Genomic DNA, 26625 nt, shown 5'->3' with positions numbered 1-26625 from the left:
ACGCCCCATACACTGGCTGTGCCCCAGCCCTGGCCCGGGGGAATAGGCGGCAGCCCACCCACAGGGCGAGGGGGGGGGCGCAGCTGAAAGGGGTTGTGGGGGAGGGCGGCCCCTGGCTGGGGTCAAAGGGCGAGCGTCCCGCGCGTGCGCAGTCAGCGGCAGCGACGCGCTGGGGGTGGGCAGCGGGTAGGTGAAGGAGGCCGGGCGAGGAGACGAGGGGGGCTGGGAGGGCTCCACCTTGGCGAGTCCAGCCGTGGAGGCGCATCTTGTGTGAGTGTGAGTGAGTGTGAGTGTGTGTGTGTGTGTATAGAGAGACAGCCCCCCACCCCGCCCCGCCCCGCCCCGCCCATCACCCCCGTCCCTGGGAGCCAGCGGGACCCGGCCGGCGAACTCAACCGGCCCGGCCCGGCCCGGCCCGGCGCGGGGCCTGGGGCGCGGGGCCTGGGGCGGGAGGCGGCGGCGGGGAAGCCCAGAGAGGCTCGGCTTCTCGAGCGGGGCAGGGGCGCCCTCCGCCGCCGTCTAGGGCCACACCACCCTGAACGCCCCCGATCTCGTCTGGTCTCGGAAGCTAAGCAGGGTCGGGCCTGGTTAGTACTTGGATGGGAGACCGCCTGGGAATACCGGGTGCCACAGGCTGCTTCTTTTTTTTTTTTTTTGGCCTCTTGTTCTGTCCCCTTTCTGGGAGCGCGGCGGCGGCCCGGGGTGGGGGTCACCCCCACCCTCAGCGCCCGCCGCGGTGCCTGGCGCCCCAGCCCGCACCGTGGGGCCTCCTCTTGTCCCAAGCCGCGACACCGCCGCCACGCGGCAGCATGCGTGGCATCTGGACTGTCAGGTCTCAGACCAAAGGTCTGCTCTGTGGGAACCGACACGCTGGAGGAAACCTTGAGAGTCTGAGAGGGGAGGGAGTTCCAGAAGAAGGCCAGGATGTCATTTTGAGGGAGTATGTGACCAGAACTCGTCCCGTTGCTTTTGGGGTTCTATGGGCTACACGCAGGAATCTTTGGTGGTGGCACCTGATGTTGGGGGATCCGGAGTCACACCCAGACCTGCTCCACAGGCCTCCTTTTACTTTTCTCTTCGGATTCATTATTTTTAAAAAGTGTCTCTTACCTCTAGGATTGCATTTTCTTTTCTCTCTCTTTTCAAGCAGATGATGGGAGTACAAGTATTCAGGTGACATGTGTTGCCCGTGCCGCCCTCCCCCCTGTGTTCCTTTTTTTTTTTTTTTTTTGAGACAGAGTCTCGTTTTGCTGCCCAGGCTAGAGTGAGTGCCATGGCGTCAGCCTAGCTCACAGCAACCTCAATCTCCGGGCTCAAGCAATCCTGCTGCCTCAGCCTCCCGAGTAGTTGGGACTACAGACATGCACCACCACGCCCGGCTGTGTTTTTCTATATATATTAGTTGGCCAATTAATTTCTTTCTATTTTTAGTAGAGACGGGGTCTCGCTCTTGCTCAGGCTGGTTTCGAACTCCTGACCTGGAGCAATCCGCCCGCCTCGGCCTCCCAGAGAGCTAGGATTACAGGCGTGAGCCACCGCGCCCGGCCCCCCCTGTGTTCTTATTCATATACCTCTCATGTTGTTCCAGCGTATTGTGGGGGTACCAATGTTAAGGTCGGGTGCCTTGCCCTCTCCAAGCCTCCCCCCTCGGGTCAGAGCTTCAAGTGCGCCCATCCCCCAGTCGGTGCGCACCCACCCCATGCCTAATGGATGTGTATGCCCCTCCCCTCCCCCCACCCGCCCGACACCCACCCGATGAAGGTGATTCCTCTCTGTCCACTTAGGCGTCCATCCGTTCGTACCAATTTGCTGGTGAGCGCGCTCACGTGGTGCTCGTGTGTCCATTCTTGGGATACTTGGCTTCCTGGAACGGGTTCCAGCTCTGGCCAGGAGAACACGAGAGGCGCCCTCTCACCGCTGCTCCTCACAGCCGAATGGCACTCCGTGGTGTCCACGCGCCACATTTTATTGATGCACTCCTGGATGGATGGGCACTCGGGTCGCTTCCACGTCTTTGGGATTGTGAATTGTGCCCTAACTGTAACCCTAACCCTTACCCAGCCCGTCTCCTCTGCCCCTGCCTGACGCACTCCTCCCCGGCCAGGCCCGTCACTGTCCTGGGCCCCCGCCTGACCGGCTCCTCCCCGCCCGGCCGGTCACCGTCCTCTGCCCCTGCCTGACACGCTCCTTCCTGCCCGCCCGGCCTCTCACCGTCCTCGGCCCCTGCCTGACCGGCTCCTCCGTCGCCTGGGCCTTCCAAGGGCTTGGTGTGGACGCTGCTTCCAGGAAGCCCTCCAGAAACCCGGCAGCAGGGTGGCCGCAGCAGTCTCCAGCAGCCGTCCCTAAGTCGCGTGAGTGCGGGGGACGTGCCCCCGCTGTGCCGCGGGGGCCCAGCCTGGTGTCTTCCCTGAGGCCCTGCGGCTGCCGGCTGGGCTGCCGCTCCCCGCAAGGGGAGAGCCGCGGAGGTGGGGACCGCCTCCTGATGGGGACGTACACGCAGCTCTCCACGTCGGATTCCGGGGCTCTCTGTCCTGCCCGAAGGCCCAGCTGGCCTGCGGGTCCTTAGAGTGGCAAAAACCTCCGAAAACTGAGACTGAGGGTCCGGTGGGTGTCTGCACTTTTGTGCTGGGCACCCCAGGGAGGCCCGGGGGCTGGCTGGACAACGCGGTCTGCTGGGCGGGGGGTTTGGAGGAGCAACTGATGCCCTTTGCACTTTGGGTAGCAAGAGTCTGAGGTGTCTCTGAGCCCTGTGCCATGTCGGGGGGGGGGGTGCGGGGCGGAGGAGGAGGAGGAGGAGGTGGGAAGGGCCGGGGCCTGCAGTCCTGTTCCCGGGGTGGCACGGCAAGTGGCTTCTTCCACAGGCTGCTTGGCCTGGGCTCCCTGCACCTGGGCCTTTGGAGGACCGGCCCTGTGCTTGCCAACACTTCCTGCAGGGACCCAGAGCTGGGAGGTGGCATCTCTCAGCCCTGGGTCGGGCAGAGCCCCAGCGGGCCATGCCCACAACCTCTCTCAGCACCGGTCCCCCAGAAGGCTCCTTTGGGACCAGGATTCTCTTGCGGTGACTCTTTAAGGTCTGGCCCCTGGATGGAGGGGCACCAGGAGTAGAGGAGCAGGAAGGGGAAGGGGGTGGCCATGCGAGGGGACACTTTGAGGCCAAGTCCCAGCTTCAGCCTGATCCTCCTGGGAACCCCGCTCTGAGACAAGGAGCCGGGCTTCGCATTCCCACAGCAGCCAGTCGTGGGCTGAGGACACCTGGGGCGTTGGGAACTCCCTGGCTTCTCCTTGGTTTAACATCTAGAGCTGCTTGTGAATCGCGCCGCCACACACACCCGAGCGCAGGTGTCTTCCGCACAGACTGCGGGCCTCGCTCTTCTGAATGCCGCTAGCTCGCCACCCACCCACGGGTGAACCTGGTCAGGGTGCTTTCTCTCAGGGGCAGACTCTTTTCCGGGCGGGCTACCGGTGTCTCTGTTTGCTCGTTTCTTTCTTCCATTTCGGGAAAGTCTTCCTTGCTGGGTGTGGAAATCTCCTATGCCTTCCCTCGCCTATTCTGTCAGCTTTAAAATTCTCTTTCAGTTGCCACCCTCACAGATGGATTAGGAAACTCTTTCCGGTGCACTCATTAGTGAAATGACCTCCAGGAAGCTGGAATCCAATATCTAATGGCCGATTTTTAGCGAGTCCACACGCCAGGGTGGTCGGGGTCCAATGCAGCCCCGGCCAGGCCCAGGCCCGTTGGACTGGGCCACAGGAGGACACGGAGGAGGGTCCCGGCCCCCACGAAGCGGTGCCGGCAGTTCTCCACGGGCTTGGGCGTTTTCCAGAGGTAGGAGATGGAGGGGACTGATTTCTTCAGCGCCCCCCAGACCACGCCACCCCACCCCACCCATGGGACACATCCCCAGAGAGAGACGCCCCATACACTGGCTGTGCCCCAGCCCTGGCCCGGGGGAATAGGCGGCAGCCCACCCACAGGGCGAGGGGGGGGGCGCAGCTGAAAGGGGTTGTGGGGGAGGGCGGCCCCTGGCTGGGGTCAAAGGGCGAGCGTCCCGCGCGTGCGCAGTCAGCGGCAGCGACGCGCTGGGGGTGGGCAGCGGGTAGGTGAAGGAGGCCGGGCGAGGAGACGAGGGGGGCTGGGAGGGCTCCACCTTGGCGAGTCCAGCCGTGGAGGCGCATCTTGTGTGAGTGTGAGTGAGTGTGAGTGTGTGTGTGTGTGTATAGAGAGACAGCCCCCCACCCCGCCCCGCCCCGCCCCGCCCATCACCCCCGTCCCTGGGAGCCAGCGGGACCCGGCCGGCGAACTCAACCGGCCCGGCCCGGCCCGGCCCGGCGCGGGGCCTGGGGCGCGGGGCCTGGGGCGGGAGGCGGCGGCGGGGAAGCCCAGAGAGGCTCGGCTTCTCGAGCGGGGCAGGGGCGCCCTCCGCCGCCGTCTAGGGCCACACCACCCTGAACGCCCCCGATCTCGTCTGGTCTCGGAAGCTAAGCAGGGTCGGGCCTGGTTAGTACTTGGATGGGAGACCGCCTGGGAATACCGGGTGCCACAGGCTGCTTCTTTTTTTTTTTTTTTGGCCTCTTGTTCTGTCCCCTTTCTGGGAGCGCGGCGGCGGCCCGGGGTGGGGGTCACCCCCACCCTCAGCGCCCGCCGCGGTGCCTGGCGCCCCAGCCCGCACCGTGGGGCCTCCTCTTGTCCCAAGCCGCGACACCGCCGCCACGCGGCAGCATGCGTGGCATCTGGACTGTCAGGTCTCAGACCAAAGGTCTGCTCTGTGGGAACCGACACGCTGGAGGAAACCTTGAGAGTCTGAGAGGGGAGGGAGTTCCAGAAGAAGGCCAGGATGTCATTTTGAGGGAGTATGTGACCAGAACTCGTCCCGTTGCTTTTGGGGTTCTATGGGCTACACGCAGGAATCTTTGGTGGTGGCACCTGATGTTGGGGGATCCGGAGTCACACCCAGACCTGCTCCACAGGCCTCCTTTTACTTTTCTCTTCGGATTCATTATTTTTAAAAAGTGTCTCTTACCTCTAGGATTGCATTTTCTTTTCTCTCTCTTTTCAAGCAGATGATGGGAGTACAAGTATTCAGGTGACATGTGTTGCCCGTGCCGCCCTCCCCCCTGTGTTCCTTTTTTTTTTTTTTTTTGAGACAGAGTCTCGTTTTGCTGCCCAGGCTAGAGTGAGTGCCATGGCGTCAGCCTAGCTCACAGCAACCTCAATCTCCGGGCTCAAGCAATCCTGCTGCCTCAGCCTCCCGAGTAGTTGGGACTACAGACATGCACCACCACGCCCGGCTGTGTTTTTCTATATATATTAGTTGGCCAATTAATTTCTTTCTATTTTTAGTAGAGACGGGGTCTCGCTCTTGCTCAGGCTGGTTTCGAACTCCTGACCTGGAGCAATCCGCCCGCCTCGGCCTCCCAGAGAGCTAGGATTACAGGCGTGAGCCACCGCGCCCGGCCCCCCCTGTGTTCTTATTCATATACCTCTCATGTTGTTCCAGCGTATTGTGGGGGTACCAATGTTAAGGTCGGGTGCCTTGCCCTCTCCAAGCCTCCCCCCTCGGGTCAGAGCTTCAAGTGCGCCCATCCCCCAGTCGGTGCGCACCCACCCCATGCCTAATGGATGTGTATGCCCCTCCCCTCCCCCCACCCGCCCGACACCCACCCGATGAAGGTGATTCCTCTCTGTCCACTTAGGCGTCCATCCGTTCGTACCAATTTGCTGGTGAGCGCGCGCACGTGGTGCTCGTGTGTCCATTCTTGGGATACTTGGCTTCCTGGAACGGGTTCCAGCTCTGGCCAGGAGAACACGAGAGGCGCCCTCTCACCGCTGCTCCTCACAGCCGAATGGCACTCCATGGTGTCCACGCGCCACATTTTATTGATGCACTCCTGGATGGATGGGCACTCGGGTCGCTTCCACGTCTTTGGGATTGTGAATTGTGCCCTAACTGTAACCCTAACCCTTACCCAGCCCGTCTCCTCTGCCCCTGCCTGACGCACTCCTCCCCGGCCAGGCCCGTCACTGTCCTGGGACCCCGCCTGACCGGCTCCTCCCCGCCCGGCCGGTCACCGTCCTCTGCCCCTGCCTGACATGCTCCTTCCCGCCCGCCCGGCCTCTCACCGTCCTCGGCCCCTGCCTGACCGGCTCCTCCGTCGCCTGGGCCTTCCAAGGGCTTGGTGTGGACGCTGCTTCCAGGAAGCCCTCCAGAAACCCGGCAGCAGGGTGGCCGCAGCAGTCTCCAGCAGCCGTCCCTAAGTCGCGTGAGTGCGGGGGACGTGCCCCCGCTGTGCCGCGGGGGCCCAGCCTGGTGTCTTCCCTGAGGCCCTGCGGCTGCCGGCTGGGCTGCCGCTCCCCGCAAGGGGAGAGCCGCGGAGGTGGGGACCGCCTCCTGATGGGGACGTACACGCAGCTCTCCACGTCGGATTCCGGGGCTCTCTGTCCTGCCCGAAGGCCCAGCTGGCCTGCGGGTCCTTAGAGTGGCAAAAACCTCCGAAAACTGAGACTGAGGGTCCGGTGGGTGTCTGCACTTTTGTGCTGGGCACCCCAGGGAGGCCCGGGGGCTGGCTGGACAACGCGGTCTGCTGGGCGGGGGGTTTGGAGGAGCAACTGATGCCCTTTGCACTTTGGGTAGCAAGAGTCTGAGGTGTCTCTGAGCCCTGTGCCATGTCGGGGGGGGGTGCGGGGCGGAGGAGGAGGAGGAGGAGGTGGGAAGGGCCGGGGCCTGCAGTCCTGTTCCCGGGGTGGCACGGCAAGTGGCTTCTTCCACAGGCTGCTTGGCCTGGGCTCCCTGCACCTGGGCCTTTGGAGGACCGGCCCTGTGCTTGCCAACACTTCCTGCAGGGACCCAGAGCTGGGAGGTGGCATCTCTCAGCCCTGGGTCGGGCAGAGCCCCAGCGGGCCATGCCCACAACCTCTCTCAGCACCGGTCCCCCAGAAGGCTCCTTTGGGACCAGGATTCTCTTGCGGTGACTCTTTAAGGTCTGGCCCCTGGATGGAGGGGCACCAGGAGTAGAGGAGCAGGAAGGGGAAGGGGGTGGCCATGCGAGGGGACACTTTGAGGCCAAGTCCCAGCTTCAGCCTGATCCTCCTGGGAACCCCGCTCTGAGACAAGGAGCCGGGCTTCGCATTCCCACAGCAGCCAGTCGTGGGCTGAGGACACCTGGGGCGTTGGGAACTCCCTGGCTTCTCCTTGGTTTAACATCTAGAGCTGCTTGTGAATCGCGCCGCCACACACACCCGAGCGCAGGTGTCTTCCGCACAGACTGCGGGCCTCGCTCTTCTGAATGCCGCTAGCTCGCCACCCACCCACGGGTGAACCTGGTCAGGGTGCTTTCTCTCAGGGGCAGACTCTTTTCCGGGCGGGCTACCGGTGTCTCTGTTTGCTCGTTTCTTTCTTCCATTTCGGGAAAGTCTTCCTTGCTGGGTGTGGAAATCTCCTATGCCTTCCCTCGCCTATTCTGTCAGCTTTAAAATTCTCTTTCAGTGGCCACCCTCACAGATGGATTAGGAAACTCTTTCCGGTGCACTCATTAGTGAAATGACCTCCAGGAAGCTGGAATCCAATATCTAATGGCCGATTTTTAGCGAGTCCACACGCCAGGGTGGTCGGGGTCCAATGCAGCCCCGGCCAGGCCCAGGCCCGTTGGACTGGGCCACAGGAGGACACGGAGGAGGGTCCCGGCCCCCACGAAGCGGTGCCGGCAGTTCTCCACGGGCTTGGGCGTTTTCCAGAGGTAGGAGATGGAGGGGACTGATTTCTTCAGCGCCCCCCAGACCACGCCACCCCACCCCACCCATGGGACACATCCCCAGAGAGAGACGCCCCATACACTGGCTGTGCCCCAGCCCTGGCCCGGGGGAATAGGCGGCAGCCCACCCACAGGGCGAGGGGGGGGGCGCAGCTGAAAGGGGTTGTGGGGGAGGGCGGCCCCTGGCTGGGGTCAAAGGGCGAGCGTCCCGCGCGTGCGCAGTCAGCGGCAGCGACGCGCTGGGGGTGGGCAGCGGGTAGGTGAAGGAGGCCGGGCGAGGAGACGAGGGGGGCTGGGAGGGCTCCACCTTGGCGAGTCCAGCCGTGGAGGCGCATCTTGTGTGAGTGTGAGTGAGTGTGAGTGTGTGTGTGTGTGTATAGAGAGACAGCCCCCCACCCCGCCCCGCCCCGCCCCGCCCCGCCCATCACCCCCGTCCCTGGGAGCCAGCGGGACCCGCCGGCGAACTCAACCGGCCCGGCCCGGCCCGGCGCGGGGCCTGGGGCGGGAGGCGGCGGCGGGGAAGCCCAGAGAGGCTCGGCTTCTCGAGCGGGGCAGGGGCGCCCTCCGCCGCCGTCTAGGGCCACACCACCCTGAACGCCCCCGATCTCGTCTGGTCTCGGAAGCTAAGCAGGGTCGGGCCTGGTTAGTACTTGGATGGGAGACCGCCTGGGAATACCCGGTGCCACAGGCTGCTTCTTTTTTTTTTTTTTTGGCCTCTTGTTCTGTCCCCTTTCTGGGAGCGCGGCGGCGGCCCGGGGTGGGGGTCACCCCCACCCTCAGCGCCCGCCGCGGTGCCTGGCGCCCCAGCCCGCACCGTGGGGCCTCCTCTTGTCCCAAGCCGCGACACCGCCGCCACGCGGCAGCATGCGTGGCATCTGGACTGTCAGGTCTCAGACCAAAGGTCTGCTCTGTGGGAACCGACACGCTGGAGGAAACCTTGAGAGTCTGAGAGGGGAGGGAGTTCCAGAAGAAGGCCAGGATGTCATTTTGAGGGAGTATGTGACCAGAACTCGTCCCGTTGCTTTTGGGGTTCTATGGGCTACACGCAGGAATCTTTGGTGGTGGCACCTGATGTTGGGGGATTCGGAGTCACACCCAGACCTGCTCCACAGGCCTCCTTTTACTTTTCTCTTCGGATTCATTATTTTTAAAAAGTGTCTCTTACCTCTAGGATTGCATTTTCTTTTCTCTCTCTTTTCAAGCAGATGATGGGAGTACAAGTATTCAGGTGACATGTGTTGCCCGTGCCGCCCTCCCCCCTGTGTTCCTTTTTTTTTTTTTTTTTTGAGACAGAGTCTCGTTTTGCTGCCCAGGCTAGAGTGAGTGCCATGGCGTCAGCCTAGCTCACAGCAACCTCAATCTCCGGGCTCAAGCAATCCTGCTGCCTCAGCCTCCCGAGTAGTTGGGACTACAGACATGCACCACCACGCCCGGCTGTGTTTTTCTATATATATTAGTTGGCCAATTAATTTCTTTCTATTTTTAGTAGAGACGGGGTCTCGCTCTTGCTCAGGCTGGTTTCGAACTCCTGACCTGGAGCAATCCGCCCGCCTCGGCCTCCCAGAGAGCTAGGATTACAGGCGTGAGCCACCGCGCCCGGCCCCCCCTGTGTTCTTATTCATATACCTCTCATGTTGTTCCAGCGTATTGTGGGGGTACCAATGTTAAGGTCGGGTGCCTTGCCCTCTCCAAGCCTCCCCCCTCGGGTCAGAGCTTCAAGTGCGCCCATCCCCCAGTCGGTGCGCACCCACCCCATGCCTAATGGATGTGTATGCCCCTCCCCTCCCCCCACCCGCCCGACACCCACCCGATGAAGGTGATTCCTCTCTGTCCACTTAGGCGTCCATCCGTTCGTACCAATTTGCTGGTGAGCGCGCTCACGTGGTGCTCGTGTGTCCATTCTTGGGATACTTGGCTTCCTGGAACGGGTTCCAGCTCTGGCCAGGAGAACACGAGAGGCGCCCTCTCACCGCTGCTCCTCACAGCCGAATGGCACTCCGTGGTGTCCACGCGCCACATTTTATTGATGCACTCCTGGATGGATGGGCACTCGGGTCGCTTCCACGTCTTTGGGATTGTGAATTGTGCCCTAACTGTAACCCTAACCCTTACCCAGCCCGTCTCCTCTGCCCCTGCCTGACGCACTCCTCCCCGGCCAGGCCCGTCACTGTCCTGGGCCCCCGCCTGACCGGCTCCTCCCCGCCCGGCCGGTCACCGTCCTCTGCCCCTGCCTGACACGCTCCTTCCCGCCCGGCCTCTCACCGTCCTCGGCCCCTGCCTGACCGGCTCCTCCGTCGCCTGGGCCTTCCAAGGGCTTGGTGTGGACGCTGCTTCCAGGAAGCCCTCCAGAAACCCGGCAGCAGGGTGGCCGCAGCAGTCTCCAGCAGCCGTCCCTAAGTCGCGTGAGTGCGGGGGACGTGCCCCCGCTGTGCCGCGGGGGCCCAGCCTGGTGTCTTCCCTGAGGCCCTGCGGCTGCCGGCTGGGCTGCCGCTCCCCGCAAGGGGAGAGCCGCGGAGGTGGGGACCGCCTCCTGATGGGGACGTACACGCAGCTCTCCACGTCGGATTCCGGGGCTCTCTGTCCTGCCCGAAGGCCCAGCTGGCCTGCGGGTCCTTAGAGTGGCAAAAACCTCCGAAAACTGAGACTGAGGGTCCGGTGGGTGTCTGCACTTTTGTGCTGGGCACCCCAGGGAGGCCCGGGGGCTGGCTGGACAACGCGGTCTGCTGGGCGGGGGGTTTGGAGGAGCAACTGATGCCCTTTGCACTTTGGGTAGCAAGAGTCTGAGGTGTCTCTGAGCCCTGTGCCATGTCGGGGGGGGGGGTGCGGGGCGGAGGAGGAGGAGGAGGAGGTGGGAAGGGCCGGGGCCTGCAGTCCTGTTCCCGGGGTGGCACGGCAAGTGGCTTCTTCCACAGGCTGCTTGGCCTGGGCTCCCTGCACCTGGGCCTTTGGAGGACCGGCCCTGTGCTTGCCAACACTTCCTGCAGGGACCCAGAGCTGGGAGGTGGCATCTCTCAGCCCTGGGTCGGGCAGAGCCCCAGCGGGCCATGCCCACAACCTCTCTCAGCACCGGTCCCCCAGAAGGCTCCTTTGGGACCAGGATTCTCTTGCGGTGACTCTTTAAGGTCTGGCCCCTGGATGGAGGGGCACCAGGAGTAGAGGAGCAGGAAGGGGAAGGGGGTGGCCATGCGAGGGGACACTTTGAGGCCAAGTCCCAGCTTCAGCCTGATCCTCCTGGGAACCCCGCTCTGAGACAAGGAGCCGGGCTTCGCATTCCCACAGCAGCCAGTCGTGGGCTGAGGACACCTGGGGCGTTGGGAACTCCCTGGCTTCTCCTTGGTTTAACATCTAGAGCTGCTTGTGAATCGCGCCGCCACACACACCCGAGCGCAGGTGTCTTCCGCACAGACTGCGGGCCTCGCTCTTCTGAATGCCGCTAGCTCGCCACCCACCCACGGGTGAACCTGGTCAGGGTGCTTTCTCTCAGGGGCAGACTCTTTTCCGGGCGGGCTACCGGTGTCTCTGTTTGCTCGTTTCTTTCTTCCATTTCGGGAAAGTCTTCCTTGCTGGGTGTGGAAATCTCCTATGCCTTCCCTCGCCTATTCTGTCAGCTTTAAAATTCTCTTTCAGTGGCCACCCTCACAGATGGATTAGGAAACTCTTTCCGGTGCACTCATTAGTGAAATGACCTCCAGGAAGCTGGAATCCAATATCTAATGGCCGATTTTTAGCGAGTCCACACGCCAGGGTGGTCGGGGTCCAATGCAGCCCCGGCCAGGCCCAGGCCCGTTGGACTGGGCCACAGGAGGACACGGAGGAGGGTCCCGGCCCCCACGAAGCGGTGCCGGCAGTTCTCCACGGGCTTGGGCGTTTTCCAGAGGTAGGAGATGGAGGGGACTGATTTCTTCAGCGCCCCCCAGACCACGCCACCCCACCCCACCCATGGGACACATCCCCAGAGAGAGACGCCCCATACACTGGCTGTGCCCCAGCCCTGGCCCGGGGGAATAGGCGGCAGCCCACCCACAGGGCGAGGGGGGGGGCGCAGCTGAAAGGGGTTGTGGGGGAGGGCGGCCCCTGGCTGGGGTCAAAGGGCGAGCGTCCCGCGCGTGCGCAGTCAGCGGCAGCGACGCGCTGGGGGTGGGCAGCGGGTAGGTGAAGGAGGCCGGGCGAGGAGACGAGGGGGGCTGGGAGGGCTCCACCTTGGCGAGTCCAGCCGTGGAGGCGCATCTTGTGTGAGTGTGAGTGAGTGTGAGTGTGTGTGTGTGTGTATAGAGAGACAGCCCCCCACCCCGCCCCGCCCCGCCCCGCCCCGCCCATCACCCCCGTCCCTGGGAGCCAGCGGGACCCGCCGGCGAACTCAACCGGCCCGGCCCGGCCCGGCGCGGGGCCTGGGGCGGGAGGCGGCGGCGGGGAAGCCCAGAGAGGCTCGGCTTCTCGAGCGGGGCAGGGGCGCCCTCCGCCGCCGTCTAGGGCCACACCACCCTGAACGCCCCCGATCTCGTCTGGTCTCGGAAGCTAAGCAGGGTCGGGCCTGGTTAGTACTTGGATGGGAGACCGCCTGGGAATACCCGGTGCCACAGGCTGCTTCTTTTTTTTTTTTTTTGGCCTCTTGTTCTGTCCCCTTTCTGGGAGCGCGGCGGCGGCCCGGGGTGGGGGTCACCCCCACCCTCAGCGCCCGCCGCGGTGCCTGGCGCCCCAGCCCGCACCGTGGGGCCTCCTCTTGTCCCAAGCCGCGACACCGCCGCCACGCGGCAGCATGCGTGGCATCTGGACTGTCAGGTCTCAGACCAAAGGTCTGCTCTGTGGGAACCGACACGCTGGAGGAAACCTTGAGAGTCTGAGAGGGGAGGGAGTTCCAGAAGAAGGCCAGGATGTCATTTTGAGGGAGTATGTGACCAGAACTCGTCCCGTTGCTTTTGGGGTTCTATGGGCTACACGCAGGAATCTTTGGTGGTGGCACCTGATGTTGGGGGATTCGGAGTCACACCCAGACCTGCTCCACAGGCCTCCTTTTACTTTTCTCTTCGGATTCATTATTTTTAAAAAGTGTCTCTTACCTCTAGGATTGCATTTTCTTTTCTCTCTCTTTTCAAGCAGATGATGGGAGTACAAGTATTCAGGTGACATGTGTTGCCCGTGCCGCCCTCCCCCCTGTGTTCCTTTTTTTTTTTTTTTTTTGAGACAGAGTCTCGTTTTGCTGCCCAGGCTAGAGTGAGTGCCATGGCGTCAGCCTAGCTCACAGCAACCTCAATCTCCGGGCTCAAGCAATCCTGCTGCCTCAGCCTCCCGAGTAGTTGGGACTACAGACATGCACCACCACGCCCGGCTGTGTTTTTCTATATATATTAGTTGGCCAATTAATTTCTTTCTATTTTTAGTAGAGACGGGGTCTCGCTCTTGCTCAGGCTGGTTTCGAACTCCTGACCTGGAGCAATCCGCCCGCCTCGGCCTCCCAGAGAGCTAGGATTACAGGCGTGAGCCACCGCGCCCGGCCCCCCCTGTGTTCTTATTCATATACCTCTCATGTTGTTCCAGCGTATTGTGGGGGTACCAATGTTAAGGTCGGGTGCCTTGCCCTCTCCAAGCCTCCCCCCTCGGGTCAGAGCTTCAAGTGCGCCCATCCCCCAGTCGGTGCGCACCCACCCCATGCCTAATGGATGTGTATGCCCCTCCCCTCCCCCCACCCGCCCGACACCCACCCGATGAAGGTGATTCCTCTCTGTCCACTTAGGCGTCCATCCGTTCGTACCAATTTGCTGGTGAGCGCGCTCACGTGGTGCTCGTGTGTCCATTCTTGGGATACTTGGCTTCCTGGAACGGGTTCCAGCTCTGGCCAGGAGAACACGAGAGGCGCCCTCTCACCGCTGCTCCTCACAGCCGAATGGCACTCCGTGGTGTCCACGCGCCACATTTTATTGATGCACTCCTGGATGGATGGGCACTCGGGTCGCTTCCACGTCTTTGGGATTGTGAATTGTGCCCTAACTGTAACCCTAACCCTTACCCAGCCCGTCTCCTCTGCCCCTGCCTGACGCACTCCTCCCCGGCCAGGCCCGTCACTGTCCTGTGCCCCCGCCTGACCGGCTCCTCCCCGCCCGGCCGGTCACCGTCCTCTGCCCCTGCCTGACACGCTCCTTCCCGCCCGGCCTCTCACCGTCCTCGGCCCCTGCCTGACCGGCTCCTCCGTCGCCTGGGCCTTCCAAGGGCTTGGTGTGGACGCTGCTTCCAGGAAGCCCTCCAGAAACCCGGCAGCAGGGTGGCCGCAGCAGTCTCCAGCAGCCGTCCCTAAGTCGCGTGAGTGCGGGGGACGACGTGCCCCCGCTGTGCCGCGGGGGCCCAGCCTGGTGTCTTCCCTGAGGCCCTGCGGCTGCCGGCTGGGCTGCCGCTCCCCGCAAGGGGAGAGCCGCGGAGGTGGGGACCGCCTCCTGATGGGGACGTACACGCAGCTCTCCACGTCGGATTCCGGGGCTCTCTGTCCTGCCCGAAGGCCCAGCTGGCCTGCGGGTCCTTAGAGTGGCAAAAACCTCCGAAAACTGAGACTGAGGGTCCGGTGGGTGTCTGCACTTTTGTGCTGGGCACCCCAGGGAGGCCCGGGGGCTGGCTGGACAACGCGGTCTGCTGGGCGGGGGGTTTGGAGGAGCAACTGATGCCCTTTGCACTTTGGGTAGCAAGAGTCTGAGGTGTCTCTGAGCCCTGTGCCATGTCGGGGGGGGGGTGCGGGGCGGAGGAGGAGGAGGAGGAGGTGGGAAGGGCCGGGGCCTGCAGTCCTGTTCCCGGGGTGGCACGGCAAGTGGCTTCTTCCACAGGCTGCTTGGCCTGGGCTCCCTGCACCTGGGCCTTTGGAGGACCGGCCCTGTGCTTGCCAACACTTCCTGCAGGGACCCAGAGCTGGGAGGTGGCATCTCTCAGCCCTGGGTCGGGCAGAGCCCCAGCGGGCCATGCCCACAACCTCTCTCAGCACCGGTCCCCCAGAAGGCTCCTTTGGGACCAGGATTCTCTTGCGGTGACTCTTTAAGGTCTGGCCCCTGGATGGAGGGGCACCAGGAGTAGAGGAGCAGGAAGGGGAAGGGGGTGGCCATGCGAGGGGACACTTTGAGGCCAAGTCCCAGCTTCAGCCTGATCCTCCTGGGAACCCCGCTCTGAGACAAGGAGCCGGGCTTCGCATTCCCACAGCAGCCAGTCGTGGGCTGAGGACACCTGGGGCGTTGGGAACTCCCTGGCTTCTCCTTGGTTTAACATCTAGAGCTGCTTGTGAATCGCGCCGCCACACACACCCGAGCGCAGGTGTCTTCCGCACAGACTGCGGGCCTCGCTCTTCTGAATGCCGCTAGCTCGCCACCCACCCACGGGTGAACCTGGTCAGGGTGCTTTCTCTCAGGGGCAGACTCTTTTCCGGGCGGGCTACCGGTGTCTCTGTTTGCTCGTTTCTTTCTTCCATTTCGGGAAAGTCTTCCTTGCTGGGTGTGGAAATCTCCTATGCCTTCCCTCGCCTATTCTGTCAGCTTTAAAATTCTCTTTCAGTTGCCACCCTCACAGATGGATTAGGAAACTCTTTCCGGTGCACTCATTAGTGAAATGACCTCCAGGAAGCTGGAATCCAATATCTAATGGCCGATTTTTAGCGAGTCCACACGCCAGGGTGGTCGGGGTCCAATGCAGCCCCGGCCAGGCCCAGGCCCGTTGGACTGGGCCACAGGAGGACACGGAGGAGGGTCCCGGCCCCCACGAAGCGGTGCCAGCAGTTCTCCACGGGCTTGGGCGTTTTCCAGAGGTAGGAGATGGAGGGGACTGATTTCTTCAGCGCCCCCCAGACCACGCCACCCCACCCCACCCATGGGACACATCCCCAGAGAGAGACGCCCCATACACTGGCTGTGCCCCAGCCCTGGCTCGGGGGAATAGGCGGCAGCCCACCCACAGGGCGAGGGGGGGGGCGCAGCTGAAAGGGGTTGTGGGGGAGGGCGGCCCCTGGCTGGGGTCAAAGGGCGAGCGTCCCGCGCGTGCGCAGTCAGCGGCAGCGACGCGCTGGGGGTGGGCAGCGGGTAGGTGAAGGAGGCCGGGCGAGGAGACGAGGGGGGCTGGGAGGGCTCCACCTTGGCGAGTCCAGCCGTGGAGGCGCATCTTGTGTGAGTGTGAGTGAGTGTGAGTGTGTGTGTGTGTGTATAGAGAGACAGCCCCCCACCCCGCCCCGCCCCGCCCCGCCCCGCCCATCACCCCCGTCCCTGGGAGCCAGCGGGACCCGGCCGGCGAACTCAACCGGCCCGGCCCGGCCCGGCGCGGGGCCTGGGGCGGGAGGCGGCGGCGGGGAAGCCCAGAGAGGCTCGGCTTCTCGAGCGGGGCAGGGGCGCCCTCCGCCGCCGTCTAGGGCCACACCACCCTGAACGCCCCCGATCTCGTCTGGTCTCGGAAGCTAAGCAGGGTCGGGCCTGGTTAGTACTTGGATGGGAGACCGCCTGGGAATACCGGGTGCCACAGGCTGCTTCTTTTTTTTTTTTTTTGGCCTCTTGTTCTGTCCCCTTTCTGGGAGCGCGGCGGCGGCCCGGGGTGGGGGTCACCCCCACCCTCAGCGCCCGCCGCGGTGCCTGGCGCCCCAGCCCGCACCGTGGGGCCTCCTCTTGTCCCAAGCCGCGACACCGCCGCCACGCGGCAGCATGCGTGGCATCTGGACTGTCAGGTCTCAGACCAAAGGTCTGCTCTGTGGGAACCGACACGCTGGAGGAAACCTTGAGAGTCTGAGAGGGGAGGGAGTTCCAGAAGAAGGCCAGGATGTCATTTTGAGGGAGTATGTGACCAGAACTCGTCCCGTTGCTTTTGGGGTTCTATGGGCTACACGCAGGAATCTTTGGTGGTGGCACCTGATGTTGGGGGATCCGGAGTCACACCCAGACCTGCTCCACAGGCCTCCTTTTACTTTTCTCTTCGGATTCATTATTTTTAAAAAGTGTCTCTTACCTCTAGGATTGCATTTTCTTTTCTCTCTCTTTTCAAGCAGATGATGGGAGTACAAGTATTCAGGTGACATGTGTTGCCCGTGCCGCCCTCCCCCCTGTGTTCCTTTTTTTTTTTTTTTTTGAGACAGAGTCTCGTTTTGCTGCCCAGGCTAGAGTGAGTGCCATGGCGTCAGCCTAGCTCACAGCAACCTCAATCTCCGGGCTCAAGCAATCCTGCTGCCTCAGCCTCCCGAGTAGTTGGGACTACAGACATGCACCACCACGCCCGGCTGTGTTTTTCTATATATATTAGTTGGCCAATTAATTTCTTTCTATTTTTAGTAGAGACGGGGTCTCGCTCTTGCTCAGGCTGGTTTCGAACTCCTGACCTGGAGCAATCCGCCCGCCTCGGCCTCCCAGAGAGCTAGGATTACAGGCGTGAGCCACCGCGCCCGGCCCCCCCTGTGTTCTTATTCATATACCTCTCATGTTGTTCCAGCGTATTGTGGGGGTACCAATGTTAAGGTCGGGTGCCTTGCCCTCTCCAAGCCTCCCCCCTCGGGTCAGAGCTTCAAGTGCGCCCATCCCCCAGTCGGTGCGCACCCACCCCATGCCTAATGGATGTGTATGCCCCTCCCCTCCCCCCACCCGCCCGACACCCACCCGATGAAGGTGATTCCTCTCTGTCCACTTAGGCGTCCATCCGTTCGTACCAATTTGCTGGTGAGCGCGCGCACGTGGTGCTCGTGTGTCCATTCTTGGGATACTTGGCTTCCTGGAACGGGTTCCAGCTCTGGCCAGGAGAACACGAGAGGCGCCCTCTCACCGCTGCTCCTCACAGCCGAATGGCACTCCGTGGTGTCCACGCGCCACATTTTATTGATGCACTCCTGGATGGATGGGCACTCGGGTCGCTTCCACGTCTTTGGGATTGTGAATTGTGCCCTAACTGTAACCCTAACCCTTACCCAGCCCGTCTCCTCTGCCCCTGCCTGACGCACTCCTCCCCGGCCAGGCCCGTCACTGTCCTGGGCCCCCGCCTGACCGGCTCCTCCCCGCCCGGCCGGTCACCGTCCTCTGCCCCTGCCTGACATGCTCCTTCCCGCCCGCCCGGCCTCTCACCGTCCTCGGCCCCTGCCTGACCGGCTCCTCCGTCGCCTGGGCCTTCCAAGGGCTTGGTGTGGACGCTGCTTCCAGGAAGCCCTCCAGAAACCCGGCAGCAGGGTGGCCGCAGCAGTCTCCAGCAGCCGTCCCTAAGTCGCGTGAGTGCGGGGGACGTGCCCCCGCTGTGCCGCGGGGGCCCAGCCTGGTGTCTTCCCTGAGGCCCTGCGGCTGCCGGCTGGGCTGCCGCTCCCCGCAAGGGGAGAGCCGCGGAGGTGGGGACCGCCTCCTGATGGGGACGTACACGCAGCTCTCCACGTCGGATTCCGGGGCTCTCTGTCCTGCCCGAAGGCCCAGCTGGCCTGCGGGTCCTTAGAGTGGCAAAAACCTCCGAAAACTGAGACTGAGGGTCCGGTGGGTGTCTGCACTTTTGTGCTGGGCACCCCAGGGAGGCCCGGGGGCTGGCTGGACAACGCGGTCTGCTGGGCGGGGGGTTTGGAGGAGCAACTGATGCCCTTTGCACTTTGGGTAGCAAGAGTCTGAGGTGTCTCTGAGCCCTGTGCCATGTCGGGGGGGGGGTGCGGGGCGGAGGAGGAGGAGGAGGAGGTGGGAAGGGCCGGGGCCTGCAGTCCTGTTCCCGGGGTGGCACGGCAAGTGGCTTCTTCCACAGGCTGCTTGGCCTGGGCTCCCTGCACCTGGGCCTTTGGAGGACCGGCCCTGTGCTTGCCAACACTTCCTGCAGGGACCCAGAGCTGGGAGGTGGCATCTCTCAGCCCTGGGTCGGGCAGAGCCCCAGCGGGCCATGCCCACAACCTCTCTCAGCACCGGTCCCCCAGAAGGCTCCTTTGGGACCAGGATTCTCTTGCGGTGACTCTTTAAGGTCTGGCCCCTGGATGGAGGGGCACCAGGAGTAGAGGAGCAGGAAGGGGAAGGGGGTGGCCATGCGAGGGGACACTTTGAGGCCAAGTCCCAGCTTCAGCCTGATCCTCCTGGGAACCCCGCTCTGAGACAAGGAGCCGGGCTTCGCATTCCCACAGCAGCCAGTCGTGGGCTGAGGACACCTGGGGCGTTGGGAACTCCCTGGCTTCTCCTTGGTTTAACATCTAGAGCTGCTTGTGAATCGCGCCGCCACACACACCCGAGCGCAGGTGTCTTCCGCACAGACTGCGGGCCTCGCTCTTCTGAATGCCGCTAGCTCGCCACCCACCCACGGGTGAACCTGGTCAGGGTGCTTTCTCTCAGGGGCAGACTCTTTTCCGGGCGGGCTACCGGTGTCTCTGTTTGCTCGTTTCTTTCTTCCATTTCGGGAAAGTCTTCCTTGCTGGGTGTGGAAATCTCCTATGCCTTCCCTCGCCTATTCTGTCAGCTTTAAAATTCTCTTTCAGTGGCCACCCTCACAGATGGATTAGGAAACTCTTTCCGGTGCACTCATTAGTGAAATGACCTCCAGGAAGCTGGAATCCAATATCTAATGGCCGATTTTTAGCGAGTCCACACGCCAGGGTGGTCGGGGTCCAATGCAGCCCCGGCCAGGCCCAGGCCCGTTGGACTGGGCCACAGGAGGACACGGAGGAGGGTCCCGGCCCCCACGAAGCGGTGCCGGCAGTTCTCCACGGGCTTGGGCGTTTTCCAGAGGTAGGAGATGGAGGGGACTGATTTCTTCAGCGCCCCCCAGACCACGCCACCCCACCCCACCCATGGGACACATCCCCAGAGAGAGACGCCCCATACACTGGCTGTGCCCCAGCCCTGGCCCGGGGGAATAGGCGGCAGCCCACCCACAGGGCGAGGGGGGGGGCGCAGCTGAAAGGGGTTGTGGGGGAGGGCGGCCCCTGGCTGGGGTCAAAGGGCGAGCGTCCCGCGCGTGCGCAGTCAGCGGCAGCGACGCGCTGGGGGTGGGCAGCGGGTAGGTGAAGGAGGCCGGGCGAGGAGACGAGGGGGGCTGGGAGGGCTCCACCTTGGCGAGTCCAGCCGTGGAGGCGCATCTTGTGTGAGTGTGAGTGAGTGTGAGTGTGTGTGTGTGTGTATAGAGAGACAGCCCCCCACCCCGCCCCGCCCCGCCCCGCCCCGCCCATCACCCCCGTCCCTGGGAGCCAGCGGGACCCGCCGGCGAACTCAACCGGCCCGGCCCGGCCCGGCGCGGGGCCTGGGGCGGGAGGCGGCGGCGGGGAAGCCCAGAGAGGCTCGGCTTCTCGAGCGGGGCAGGGGCGCCCTCCGCCGCCGTCTAGGGCCACACCACCCTGAACGCCCCCGATCTCGTCTGGTCTCGGAAGCTAAGCAGGGTCGGGCCTGGTTAGTACTTGGATGGGAGACCGCCTGGGAATACCCGGTGCCACAGGCTGCTTCTTTTTTTTTTTTTTTGGCCTCTTGTTCTGTCCCCTTTCTGGGAGCGCGGCGGCGGCCCGGGGTGGGGGTCACCCCCACCCTCAGCGCCCGCCGCGGTGCCTGGCGCCCCAGCCCGCACCGTGGGGCCTCCTCTTGTCCCAAGCCGCGACACCGCCGCCACGCGGCAGCATGCGTGGCATCTGGACTGTCAGGTCTCAGACCAAAGGTCTGCTCTGTGGGAACCGACACGCTGGAGGAAACCTTGAGAGTCTGAGAGGGGAGGGAGTTCCAGAAGAAGGCCAGGATGTCATTTTGAGGGAGTATGTGACCAGAACTCGTCCCGTTGCTTTTGGGGTTCTATGGGCTACACGCAGGAATCTTTGGTGGTGGCACCTGATGTTGGGGGATTCGGAGTCACACCCAGACCTGCTCCACAGGCCTCCTTTTACTTTTCTCTTCGGATTCATTATTTTTAAAAAGTGTCTCTTACCTCTAGGATTGCATTTTCTTTTCTCTCTCTTTTCAAGCAGATGATGGGAGTACAAGTATTCAGGTGACATGTGTTGCCCGTGCCGCCCTCCCCCCTGTGTTCCTTTTTTTTTTTTTTTTTTGAGACAGAGTCTCGTTTTGCTGCCCAGGCTAGAGTGAGTGCCATGGCGTCAGCCTAGCTCACAGCAACCTCAATCTCCGGGCTCAAGCAATCCTGCTGCCTCAGCCTCCCGAGTAGTTGGGACTACAGACATGCACCACCACGCCCGGCTGTGTTTTTCTATATATATTAGTTGGCCAATTAATTTCTTTCTATTTTTAGTAGAGACGGGGTCTCGCTCTTGCTCAGGCTGGTTTCGAACTCCTGACCTGGAGCAATCCGCCCGCCTCGGCCTCCCAGAGAGCTAGGATTACAGGCGTGAGCCACCGCGCCCGGCCCCCCCTGTGTTCTTATTCATATACCTCTCATGTTGTTCCAGCGTATTGTGGGGGTACCAATGTTAAGGTCGGGTGCCTTGCCCTCTCCAAGCCTCCCCCCTCGGGTCAGAGCTTCAAGTGCGCCCATCCCCCAGTCGGTGCGCACCCACCCCATGCCTAATGGATGTGTATGCCCCTCCCCTCCCCCCACCCGCCCGACACCCACCCGATGAAGGTGATTCCTCTCTGTCCACTTAGGCGTCCATCCGTTCGTACCAATTTGCTGGTGAGCGCGCTCACGTGGTGCTCGTGTGTCCATTCTTGGGATACTTGGCTTCCTGGAACGGGTTCCAGCTCTGGCCAGGAGAACACGAGAGGCGCCCTCTCACCGCTGCTCCTCACAGCCGAATGGCACTCCGTGGTGTCCACGCGCCACATTTTATTGATGCACTCCTGGATGGATGGGCACTCGGGTCGCTTCCACGTCTTTGGGATTGTGAATTGTGCCCTAACTGTAACCCTAACCCTTACCCAGCCCGTCTCCTCTGCCCCTGCCTGACGCACTCCTCCCCGGCCAGGCCCGTCACTGTCCTGGGCCCCCGCCTGACCGGCTCCTCCCCGCCCGGCCGGTCACCGTCCTCTGCCCCTGCCTGACACGCTCCTTCCCGCCCGGCCTCTCACCGTCCTCGGCCCCTGCCTGACCGGCTCCTCCGTCGCCTGGGCCTTCCAAGGGCTTGGTGTGGACGCTGCTTCCAGGAAGCCCTCCAGAAACCCGGCAGCAGGGTGGCCGCAGCAGTCTCCAGCAGCCGTCCCTAAGTCGCGTGAGTGCGGGGGACGTGCCCCCGCTGTGCCGCGGGGGCCCAGCCTGGTGTCTTCCCTGAGGCCCTGCGGCTGCCGGCTGGGCTGCCGCTCCCCGCAAGGGGAGAGCCGCGGAGGTGGGGACCGCCTCCTGATGGGGACGTACACGCAGCTCTCCACGTCGGATTCCGGGGCTCTCTGTCCTGCCCGAAGGCCCAGCTGGCCTGCGGGTCCTTAGAGTGGCAAAAACCTCCGAAAACTGAGACTGAGGGTCCGGTGGGTGTCTGCACTTTTGTGCTGGGCACCCCAGGGAGGCCCGGGGGCTGGCTGGACAACGCGGTCTGCTGGGCGGGGGGTTTGGAGGAGCAACTGATGCCCTTTGCACTTTGGGTAGCAAGAGTCTGAGGTGTCTCTGAGCCCTGTGCCATGTCGGGGGGGGGGTGCGGGGCGGAGGAGGAGGAGGAGGAGGTGGGAAGGGCCGGGGCCTGCAGTCCTGTTCCCGGGGTGGCACGGCAAGTGGCTTCTTCCACAGGCTGCTTGGCCTGGGCTCCCTGCACCTGGGCCTTTGGAGGACCGGCCCTGTGCTTGCCAACACTTCCTGCAGGGACCCAGAGCTGGGAGGTGGCATCTCTCAGCCCTGGGTCGGGCAGAGCCCCAGCGGGCCATGCCCACAACCTCTCTCAGCACCGGTCCCCCAGAAGGCTCCTTTGGGACCAGGATTCTCTTGCGGTGACTCTTTAAGGTCTGGCCCCTGGATGGAGGGGCACCAGGAGTAGAGGAGCAGGAAGGGGAAGGGGGTGGCCATGCGAGGGGACACTTTGAGGCCAAGTCCCAGCTTCAGCCTGATCCTCCTGGGAACCCCGCTCTGAGACAAGGAGCCGGGCTTCGCATTCCCACAGCAGCCAGTCGTGGGCTGAGGACACCTGGGGCGTTGGGAACTCCCTGGCTTCTCCTTGGTTTAACATCTAGAGCTGCTTGTGAATCGCGCCGCCACACACACCCGAGCGCAGGTGTCTTCCGCACAGACTGCGGGCCTCGCTCTTCTGAATGCCGCTAGCTCGCCACCCACCCACGGGTGAACCTGGTCAGGGTGCTTTCTCTCAGGGGCAGACTCTTTTCCGGGCGGGCTACCGGTGTCTCTGTTTGCTCGTTTCTTTCTTCCATTTCGGGAAAGTCTTCCTTGCTGGGTGTGGAAATCTCCTATGCCTTCCCTCGCCTATTCTGTCAGCTTTAAAATTCTCTTTCAGTGGCCACCCTCACAGATGGATTAGGAAACTCTTTCCGGTGCACTCATTAGTGAAATGACCTCCAGGAAGCTGGAATCCAATATCTAATGGCCGATTTTTAGCGAGTCCACACGCCAGGGTGGTCGGGGTCCAATGCAGCCCCGGCCAGGCCCAGGCCCGTTGGACTGGGCCACAGGAGGACACGGAGGAGGGTCCCGGCCCCCACGAAGCGGTGCCGGCAGTTCTCCACGGGCTTGGGCGTTTTCCAGAGGTAGGAGATGGAGGGGACTGATTTCTTCAGCGCCCCCCAGACCACGCCACCCCACCCCACCCATGGGACACATCCCCAGAGAGAGACGCCCCATACACTGGCTGTGCCCCAGCCCTGGCCCGGGGGAATAGGCGGCAGCCCACCCACAGGGCGAGGGGGGGGGCGCAGCTGAAAGGGGTTGTGGGGGAGGGCGGCCCCTGGCTGGGGTCAAAGGGCGAGCGTCCCGCGCGTGCGCAGTCAGCGGCAGCGACGCGCTGGGGGTGGGCAGCGGGTAGGTGAAGGAGGCCGGGCGAGGAGACGAGGGGGGCTGGGAGGGCTCCACCTTGGCGAGTCCAGCCGTGGAGGCGCATCTTGTGTGAGTGTGAGTGAGTGTGAGTGTGTGTGTGTGTGTATAGAGAGACAGCCCCCCACCCCGCCCCGCCCCGCCCCGCCCCGCCCATCACCCCCGTCCCTGGGAGCCAGCGGGACCCGGCCGGCGAACTCAACCGGCCCGGCCCGGCCCGGCGCGGGGCCTGGGGCGGGAGGCGGCGGCGGGGAAGCCCAGAGAGGCTCGGCTTCTCGAGCGGGGCAGGGGCGCCCTCCGCCGCCGTCTAGGGCCACACCACCCTGAACGCCCCCGATCTCGTCTGGTCTCGGAAGCTAAGCAGGGTCGGGCCTGGTTAGTACTTGGATGGGAGACCGCCTGGGAATACCCGGTGCCACAGGCTGCTTCTTTTTTTTTTTTTTTGGCCTCTTGTTCTGTCCCCTTTCTGGGAGCGCGGCGGCGGCCCGGGGTGGGGGTCACCCCCACCCTCAGCGCCCGCCGCGGTGCCTGGCGCCCCAGCCCGCACCGTGGGGCCTCCTCTTGTCCCAAGCCGCGACACCGCCGCCACGCGGCAGCATGCGTGGCATCTGGACTGTCAGGTCTCAGACCAAAGGTCTGCTCTGTGGGAACCGACACGCTGGAGGAAACCTTGAGAGTCTGAGAGGGGAGGGAGTTCCAGAAGAAGGCCAGGATGTCATTTTGAGGGAGTATGTGACCAGAACTCGTCCCGTTGCTTTTGGGGTTCTATGGGCTACACGCAGGAATCTTTGGTGGTGGCACCTGATGTTGGGGGATCCGGAGTCACACCCAGACCTGCTCCACAGGCCTCCTTTTACTTTTCTCTTCGGATTCATTATTTTTAAAAAGTGTCTCTTACCTCTAGGATTGCATTTTCTTTTCTCTCTCTTTTCAAGCAGATGATGGGAGTACAAGTATTCAGGTGACATGTGTTGCCCGTGCCGCCCTCCCCCCTGTGTTCCTTTTTTTTTTTTTTTTTTGAGACAGAGTCTCGTTTTGCTGCCCAGGCTAGAGTGAGTGCCATGGCGTCAGCCTAGCTCACAGCAACCTCAATCTCCGGGCTCAAGCAATCCTGCTGCCTCAGCCTCCCGAGTAGTTGGGACTACAGACATGCACCACCACGCCCGGCTGTGTTTTTCTATATATATTAGTTGGCCAATTAATTTCTTTCTATTTTTAGTAGAGACGGGGTCTCGCTCTTGCTCAGGCTGGTTTCGAACTCCTGACCTGGAGCAATCCGCCCGCCTCGGCCTCCCAGAGAGCTAGGATTACAGGCGTGAGCCACCGCGCCCGGCCCCCCCTGTGTTCTTATTCATATACCTCTCATGTTGTTCCAGCGTATTGTGGGGGTACCAATGTTAAGGTCGGGTGCCTTGCCCTCTCCAAGCCTCCCCCCTCGGGTCAGAGCTTCAAGTGCGCCCATCCCCCAGTCGGTGCGCACCCACCCCATGCCTAATGGATGTGTATGCCCCTCCCCTCCCCCCACCCGCCCGACACCCACCCGATGAAGGTGATTCCTCTCTGTCCACTTAGGCGTCCATCCGTTCGTACCAATTTGCTGGTGAGCGCGCTCACGTGGTGCTCGTGTGTCCATTCTTGGGATACTTGGCTTCCTGGAACGGGTTCCAGCTCTGGCCAGGAGAACACGAGAGGCGCCCTCTCACCGCTGCTCCTCACAGCCGAATGGCACTCCGTGGTGTCCACGCGCCACATTTTATTGATGCACTCCTGGATGGATGGGCACTCGGGTCGCTTCCACGTCTTTGGGATTGTGAATTGTGCCCTAACTGTAACCCTAACCCTTACCCAGCCCGTCTCCTCTGCCCCTGCCTGACGCACTCCTCCCCGGCCAGGCCCGTCACTGTCCTGGGCCCCCGCCTGACCGGCTCCTCCCCGCCCGGCCGGTCACCGTCCTCTGCCCCTGCCTGACACGCTCCTTCCCGCCCGGCCTCTCACCGTCCTCGGCCCCTGCCTGACCGGCTCCTCCGTCGCCTGGGCCTTCCAAGGGCTTGGTGTGGACGCTGCTTCCAGGAAGCCCTCCAGAAACCCGGCAGCAGGGTGGCCGCAGCAGTCTCCAGCAGCCGTCCCTAAGTCGCGTGAGTGCGGGGGACGTGCCCCCGCTGTGCCGCGGGGGCCCAGCCTGGTGTCTTCCCTGAGGCCCTGCGGCTGCCGGCTGGGCTGCCGCTCCCCGCAAGGGGAGAGCCGCGGAGGTGGGGACCGCCTCCTGATGGGGACGTACACGCAGCTCTCCACGTCGGATTCCGGGGCTCTCTGTCCTGCCCGAAGGCCCAGCTGGCCTGCGGGTCCTTAGAGTGGCAAAAACCTCCGAAAACTGAGACTGAGGGTCCGGTGGGTGTCTGCACTTTTGTGCTGGGCACCCCAGGGAGGCCCGGGGGCTGGCTGGACAACGCGGTCTGCTGGGCGGGGGGTTTGGAGGAGCAACTGATGCCCTTTGCACTTTGGGTAGCAAGAGTCTGAGGTGTCTCTGAGCCCTGTGCCATGTCGGGGGGGGGGGTGCGGGGCGGAGGAGGAGGAGGAGGAGGTGGGAAGGGCCGGGGCCTGCAGTCCTGTTCCCGGGGTGGCACGGCAAGTGGCTTCTTCCACAGGCTGCTTGGCCTGGGCTCCCTGCACCTGGGCCTTTGGAGGACCGGCCCTGTGCTTGCCAACACTTCCTGCAGGGACCCAGAGCTGGGAGGTGGCATCTCTCAGCCCTGGGTCGGGCAGAGCCCCAGCGGGCCATGCCCACAACCTCTCTCAGCACCGGTCCCCCAGAAGGCTCCTTTGGGACCAGGATTCTCTTGCGGTGACTCTTTAAGGTCTGGCCCCTGGATGGAGGGGCACCAGGAGTAGAGGAGCAGGAAGGGGAAGGGGGTGGCCATGCGAGGGGACACTTTGAGGCCAAGTCCCAGCTTCAGCCTGATCCTCCTGGGAACCCCGCTCTGAGACAAGGAGCCGGGCTTCGCATTCCCACAGCAGCCAGTCGTGGGCTGAGGACAC

At 63.2% G+C, this 26625-nt stretch overlaps 7 non-coding genes across 7 annotated transcripts; all 7 read left to right on the top strand.

The window, feature by feature from the left end:
* Positions 1-517: 517 nt before the first annotated feature.
* Positions 518-636, top strand: LOC142862724 (5S ribosomal RNA). The gene has a single exon (XR_012913822.1). It is a non-coding gene; the product is annotated as a 5S ribosomal RNA (ribosomal RNA).
* A 3792-nt stretch (positions 637-4428) lies between these two features.
* On the top strand, positions 4429-4547 carry LOC142862723 (5S ribosomal RNA). Its single transcript, XR_012913821.1, has one exon. It is a non-coding gene; the product is annotated as a 5S ribosomal RNA (ribosomal RNA).
* Positions 4548-8321: 3774 nt separating this feature from the next.
* LOC142863037 (5S ribosomal RNA) lies at positions 8322-8440 on the top strand. Its single transcript, XR_012913919.1, has one exon. It is a non-coding gene; the product is annotated as a 5S ribosomal RNA (ribosomal RNA).
* Positions 8441-12213: 3773 nt separating this feature from the next.
* Positions 12214-12332, top strand: LOC142863036 (5S ribosomal RNA). The gene has a single exon (XR_012913918.1). It is a non-coding gene; the product is annotated as a 5S ribosomal RNA (ribosomal RNA).
* Positions 12333-16108: 3776 nt separating this feature from the next.
* On the top strand, positions 16109-16227 carry LOC142862722 (5S ribosomal RNA). The gene has a single exon (XR_012913820.1). It is a non-coding gene; the product is annotated as a 5S ribosomal RNA (ribosomal RNA).
* Positions 16228-20002: 3775 nt separating this feature from the next.
* On the top strand, positions 20003-20121 carry LOC142863035 (5S ribosomal RNA). Its single transcript, XR_012913917.1, has one exon. It is a non-coding gene; the product is annotated as a 5S ribosomal RNA (ribosomal RNA).
* A 3773-nt stretch (positions 20122-23894) lies between these two features.
* On the top strand, positions 23895-24013 carry LOC142863033 (5S ribosomal RNA). Its single transcript, XR_012913915.1, has one exon. It is a non-coding gene; the product is annotated as a 5S ribosomal RNA (ribosomal RNA).
* The last annotated feature ends 2612 nt before the right edge of the window (positions 24014-26625 follow it).

This window comes from Microcebus murinus, chromosome 20 (genome assembly GCF_040939455.1).
Source record: "Microcebus murinus isolate Inina chromosome 20, M.murinus_Inina_mat1.0, whole genome shotgun sequence".
In the NCBI taxonomy this organism is placed as follows: Eukaryota; Metazoa; Chordata; class Mammalia; order Primates; family Cheirogaleidae; genus Microcebus; species Microcebus murinus.
The sequence above is the reverse complement of the archived record's forward strand: the minus strand, read 5'-3'. Positions and strand labels throughout refer to the sequence as shown.